Raw genomic sequence first — 6,604 nt, 5'->3', positions numbered from 1 at the left:
AAAAAGCAGGCAGAAAAAATGAAAAAACCCATCTCAAGCCCATCCCAGCAGGTCCCCAGAGACCCAAGGTGGATGTACGTCTCTCCCACCATGCGGCCAGGGCTGCCCAGGTATCTAACCCTGGGCAAGGTGACTCTTGGGGACAACGGAGAGGGACGCCGGAGATAAGGAGCTCCCACCTTATCCCTCTGACAGCGGCCACAGCTGTCCTCCTCCCTGCGTCGGGCCACCAGGGAAACATCTGTCACGGAAATAGCAGAAGAAATAAATCCCAGATGGCTTTCGAGGCTCTTCAGGGTGTTGCGAGGCGACGGTAACCACATGCAAGAGCAGCTGTGCTCTCGCCGTGTGCGACGCTACAGTGTGATCCCCTTTGACCTCGTTTCAACCAAGATCAGACCTGGACCATCCTCCTCCCCCCGGCTGAAGGTTGGGTGAGTTGCGTCCCACCGTTGGTCCCACCAGGGCTGAGCCTCGGTGAAAGGCAGCTCCCCGTTTCAGCAAAATTCAGTGCGCCGGCAACGGGACACGAAGCCCCCGAAACGCCCGTGAAACCTCCCTGCGGACAAGCTCAGCACCACTCACCGGGATCAGATGAGTCCTCCTCGGAGCTGGATGAAAAGCCAAACCTGGACATCACTGAAGAGACACGAGAATAGGTTAAAAGACACAAAAGAAAGACAATGAGCGACACGGAGCCTCAGCGGAGGTCGGAAACATAACCTCGCTCACCCGTCAGCGCAGCATCTTGCTGCACCCAGGACACAACTTCAGCTCATCCGTGGGTTTCTGGAGGAGAAAGAGAGGGAAAAGTCCTCAAAATCTGGAGCCCAGATCAGCTCTCCGCTAAACTGCCGGCTGCGGGCAGGAGCCAGGCTGCCCCATTCCCCGTCGCAAGCGGGAGGGACTTTGTGCCATCTCAGAAGGGTTCAGGACCCAGCTGGATCAAGCCCTGCTTCGAGCAGGTTGGGCCAGAGACCTCCCAAGGTCCCGGCCGAGTTGGATTGTCCCCGCGTTCCCACAACGCTATGGCTGAAACCACCACAACACCCCGTCCCCAAGCGGATGAAAATGGGACCGACCTGCTTCTCTTGCTGCCACCAGAGAAAAGCCACGATTGTTGCTTCTGCTCATTTCTGGAAGGAGACGCAGAGAGGAAACCGGTGGGAAACCCGTTACAGCGGCGCGACGTGGGACGAGGACCCCAACCCAAGAGGACACCCTTAACCCCCCTCCAACCTCCGTCCCAGGGAGGGGGTGCAAGGAAAGAGGACCAGGTTTCACACCCATTATTTCTGCCCCGCTTTCGGCTTGGGAAGTCCCGGCTCCTTCTCCAAGTGACCTAGGTCAAACCGAGCCGCGGCTCCAGGGCGTTTCATTCCTCGGAAAACGCACGTGCAAGGAGGTGGACGTCACTTGTTGGGACACAGCCAGGAGGAGAAAGGCAGCTGCTCCAACTAGGAGAGTCCAAGCAGCTCTTCCGCACCCTCAGGAGTCAAAAAGAACCAAAAACGGGGCCAGACTGAGCACCAGAAGAAGTAAAAACATGATCTTGGAGCAACTCAGCTGGTAGATCGCATCCTTGTTGGCTGAGAGTCCATAGAGACGCATTGAAGGGACAACGTGTTGGAGGCTTCATGTGTCCAAGGGACCACGTGTCCGAGGGACCACACGTACTTCGGAAACGGAGGAGCCCACCAAGACCCGACAGAGATGACTGACTGGAAGGGGAAGGACGAGGCAGTACTGGGAGCTGGAAGGAGTTTTGGTGTCTAAAGCTGGGGCTGAATCCCACCGCAAGGGTTGGAGGGGCCAAATCCCACCACGAGCGCTGGAGAAGCTGAATCTCCCCTGGGAAGCGGGAGGAGATAAAACCTACCCAGAAACTTGGAGAGGGTAAATCCTACCTGAAGAGTTGAAGAAGATAAACGTCACCTAAAAAATCAAGTATGAATCCCACCAGGAGAATTGGAGAGGAATCCCACCTGGAGAACTGGAAGAGAAGGAAAATCTCACCTGAGAAATCAAATATGAATCCTACCAGGAGGATTAGAAAAGGCAAATCCTACCTGGAGAGTTGGAGGAGGAGATAAATCCCACCTGGAAGAACAGGTGTGAATCCCACCAGGAGAGCTGAAGAAGCCAAATCCCACCTGGAGAGCCAGAGGAGAAGGAAGATCTCACCTGGAAAGACAGAGGAGGTTGGATGAGGTCAATCCCACTCCAAAAGTTGCATGAGGTCAATCCCACCACAAAGGTTGGATGATATCAATCCCACCCTGAAAGCCGGACAAGCTGAATCCCACCAAGAACACTGGAAAAGCTGAATCCCCCCAGGCAAGTCGGAGAAGGTCAATCCCACCCAGAAAACAGGACAAGGACAATCCAACCGGGAAAATCAGAAGGAGTCAATCCCAACTGGAGAGCTGCAGGAGCTGAAACTCACCCAGAAGGCCGGAAAAGGTCGATCCCACCACAAAAGCCGGCCGAGATCAATCCCACCTGGCAAATTAGAAAAGCTCAGTCCCGGCTCAAAAGCTGGATGGGATCAAGGCCACCTAGAAGGCTGGATGGGATCAAGCCCACCTAGAAGGCTGGAGAAGGTCAACCCCACCCCAAAAGTCGATGAAGTCAGTGTCACCAGGGAGACGGAAAAGGCCGTTCCCACCCCAAAAGCTGGGGGAGGTTGGGGCCACCAGGGAGATCAAACGAGGCCATTTCCACCCAAATGTTGAAGAGGTCAGTGCATTGCTTGCACAACCCTGGCCCTCGCACCCCCGTCCCTCACACACCCCATTCCTCGCACACCCTGTCCCTAGTGTACGCCAATCCATCGTGCACCCCTGTCCCTCACACACCCGTCCCTCGCACAACCTATCCTTCGCACACCCTGTCCCTCACACACCCTGTCCCTAGTGTCCCCCAATCCCCCTCACACCCCGTCCTTCACACCCCCGTCCCTCGGGCACCATGTCACCCCGGTCCCTCTCACTCCCAACCCTCGCACCCCTGTCACCTGGTCCCTTGCACCCCCGGTCCCTCGCACCCCCGTCACCTCATCCCTCACACACCCATCACCCTGTCCCTCGCACCCCCGTCACCCCACCCCTCGCACCCCCGTCGCACCCTCGTCGTCGTCGTTGTCGCCGCCACCGCCGCCGCCCCGGAGCCGCTTTCGCTTGGAGCTGCTTTCGCTTTTGCTCCTGCCGGAACTGGAACCCGGCGGCTGCTCGGGGTGGGGGGGTGCATGGTGCTGCCCCATGGCTGCCCCACGGCTGCCCCATGGCAGCCCCACATCAGCCCCACAGCACTGCCCCACGCACACGCCAGCCCCACGGCAGGGCCCCATGGCAGCCCCACGGCACTGCACCACGTGCACACCAGCCGCACAGCAGCCCCACGGGAGCCGCGTGGCAGCCCCACGGCCGCCCCATGGCCACCCCATGGCATCCCCACATCAGCCCCACGGCGCTGCCCCACATGCACACCAGTCCCTCGGCAGCCCCACAGCAGAGCCCCATGGCACTGCCCCCCTGCACACGCCAGCCCCACACACATACCGGCCCCACAGCGCTGCCCCACGGCAGCCCCACAGCACTGCCCCACGCACAGGCCAGCCCCACGGCAGCCCAAGGCAGGGCCCCATGGCAGCCCCACGGCACTGCCCCATGGCAGCCCCACAGCAGGGCCCCACAGCAGCCCCCTGCACACACCAGCCCCATGGCAGGACCCCACAGCAGCCCCACGCACACGGCCGCCCCACACACACACCAGCCCCACAGCAGGGCCCCATGGCAGCCCGGCGGCACACACGTGTGCAAGGCAGCCGCACGGCGATGCCGGGGAGGGGGGGCACACGTGTGTGTGGGGGGCGGGGGCCAGCGGGGCCATGTGTCCCCCGTCCCCTCCCCCCAGGGACCCAGGCGTCCAGGACCCCCCTCCCCCAGGTGCCATGGGGATCCCCCCCCAGGGGACCCGACCCCGATCCCCTCCCCCCCCCAGGGACCCAGGTGTCCGGGACCCCCCCCCCGCCAGGTGCCATGGGGATTCCCCCCCCGGGACCCAGGCGTCCGGGGCCCCCCCGTCAGGTGCCCAGGGGATCCCCATCCCCCCGCAGGGACCTAGGCATCCGGGACCCCCCCAGGGGCCCAGGCGTCCGAGCACCTCCCCTCCCCCCACCCGGGGCGCCCGGCCGTTACCTCAGGGCCGGCTCAGACGCCTGGCTCCCCCCGCCGGGAACTACAACTCCCAGCAGGCCGTGCGGCCGACGCGCCCCCCCCTTCCCGGCGTCCCTCGCGCGCGCATTGGGCGGGCGCTGAGGCGGCGGCGCGTCCGCGGGGAGGGGGCGGGCGAGGAGGCGGCGGCGGCGGCGGCGGCGGCGGCGGCGGCGGCGCGGGCGCGGGCGCGGGCGCGGGCGCGAAGATGGCGACGGAGCGGCTGGAGGCGGCCGCGGGCCCCGGCGCGGGGGAGCTGCTGCCGCCGCCGCTGCCGCCGCCCTACGTGGCCTGGGCCCCCGCCGAGCTGCAGGCCACGCTGGCCGACATCGGCGCCCCCGCGCAGGGTCTGGGGGGGGGACGGGACTGGGACGGCGGGGCAGGGATGGGGGGGGGCATGAGAGGGTTGGGGACAGGCCCTGGCGGGGGGACAGGGATGGGGCATGTTTGGGCACAGGGAGGGGGGGTTAGGGACAGACCCTGGGGGCTATTTGGGGACGGGGGGGGGGTTGGGGACAGGGATGGGAGGGGACGGGGGGGTTGGGGACAGGGGTGGGAGGGGACAGGGATGGGGGGGAATTTGGGGACAGGGGTGGGAGGGGACAGGGATGGGGGGGAATTTGGGGATGGGGATGGGAGGAACAGGGATGGGGGGGTTAGGGACAGGCCTTGGGGGCTATTTGGGAACAGGGATGGAGGGATGGGGGGGTTTGGGGGACGGGGGTATTTGGGGATGGAAGGGGTTAGGGACTGACCCTGGGGGCTATTTGGGGATAGGAAGGGGGGAACAGGGATGGGGGGCTATTTGGGGACCGGGGGTAAGGATAGGTCCTGGGGGCTATTTGGGGACGGGGGTGGGGACAGGGATAGGGAGGTTTGGGGGATGGGGGGTATTTGGGGATTAGGGGTTTGGGGACAGGGATGAGGGGATATTTGGGGATGGGAGGGGGTTAGGGACAAGTCCTGGGGGCTATTTGGGGACAGGGAAGGGGGGTTGGGGACAGGCATGGGGGGGGACAGGGATGAGGGGGCTCTTTGGGGAGGAGGGGGGTTAGGGACTGACCCTGGGGGCTATTTGGGGATGGGGGGGGGAAAGGGGGTTGGGGACAGGGAGGGGGGGCTATTTAGGGACTGTGGTGGATTGATTCATGGACTCCGATGTGCTGGATCACAATCAACTTTATTCAAGCAAGCAAGCCCTTTACATGAGCTCTAGCTTGGATCGGTACTTTCTGGAAGGTCGTGTTCCCATCATCAGTTCTCATCCCGTGCGGCTACTACCTTATCCACATACTGCTATTTATTCCTCCCAAGGCTTTCGGCTCCTTAACTCTTATCTTGTCCAATCCCTCGCTGTCTGCCCCTACATCTCCCCCTTTTTTATTTTCTAAATTAAATATTGCCAGTGCAGTGTGTATTTGTACAGCAAGTACTTGATGCAAAGCCCTTTGAGTCATTCTCTGCATAAGGCTTATTAAGCAGGGGAGATAGATAGCAAGGGCTAGAAATCTTAGCAAGATTACCAATCCACACGCCAGTACCTTCTTAACTCACGACCCCAAACCTAACGTCCAGTCCTGTCCCTCAAAAGGGTTCCACTCTGATTCTATCTACAACTTATTAGTAAGGTCGCGTAGTCGCGGTAAGCTTTTATGAGTTGATATTGACCCTGCACGAGGCAGGCAGGTATTGCCAGAAAATGTCCCGACATGGGCTCATCTTAACTGGCTCTCAGTCCTCATTTGGTGTTTCGAGGGATGCGTCAACAGGTCGAATCAGCTGTGCAGGCATCCAACGAGGTCCGTTACCTGTGGAGACACAAGCATAACCTTTCCCCCGTGTTATTAAGTCTACTGGTTCACTCCATTGACCTGTTTTCAGGTTCTTGTAGTGAACCTGAGGCTGTCCTCGCCACGTCGGGCGTGAGAAATGCTTATTAACTGCACTTTGGTCTGTATAACAGTTTAAGAGGTTGAGAACATATAAGGCTTTCCATAGCTGCTCTTGTGGGGAGGCACTGGGGCTATTCCCCCTTTTTAGAGTACGATGGGTACGTTCCACTATTGCCTGGCCAGTTGGGGAATAGGGAATTCCGGTCACGTGAGTGACCCCCAGGTTTGAGGAAATGCCCACGTTCGTTGTATGCGGGACCATTGTCAGTTTTAATTTGAGTGGGAACCCCCATTGTGGCGAAACAGGCAAGCCAGTGACGACATACATCGCGGCTTTTTTCCCCAGCATGGGCAATAGCGACAACATAATGGGAAAAGGTATCTACAGAGACATGGACATATTTCAATTTTCTGAATAAGGGATAATGGGTAACGTCTGTCTGCCAAATACTGCAGGGTTGCAGGCCTCGAGGGTTGGTCCCTAAGTATGGTGGTAAC

The 6,604-nt window shown here is 60.6% G+C and overlaps 1 long non-coding RNA gene across 1 annotated transcript; it reads right to left on the bottom strand.

Annotated features, from left to right (window-relative positions):
• Positions 1 to 1,887: 1,887 nt before the first annotated feature.
• LOC135325576 (uncharacterized) lies at positions 1,888 to 2,508 on the bottom strand. Its single transcript, XR_010386453.1, has 3 exons — positions 2,447 to 2,508; positions 2,101 to 2,184; positions 1,888 to 1,993 (listed from the first exon to the last, which is right to left on the bottom strand). It is a non-coding gene; the product is annotated as an uncharacterized LOC135325576 (long non-coding RNA).
• Positions 2,509 to 6,604: the final 4,096 nt, after the last annotated feature.

Source organism: Dromaius novaehollandiae, unplaced genomic scaffold (genome assembly GCF_036370855.1).
Source record: "Dromaius novaehollandiae isolate bDroNov1 unplaced genomic scaffold, bDroNov1.hap1 HAP1_SCAFFOLD_31, whole genome shotgun sequence".
NCBI classification, from domain to species: Eukaryota; Metazoa; Chordata; class Aves; order Casuariiformes; family Dromaiidae; genus Dromaius; species Dromaius novaehollandiae.
The sequence above is the reverse complement of the archived record's forward strand: the minus strand, read 5'-3'. Positions and strand labels throughout refer to the sequence as shown.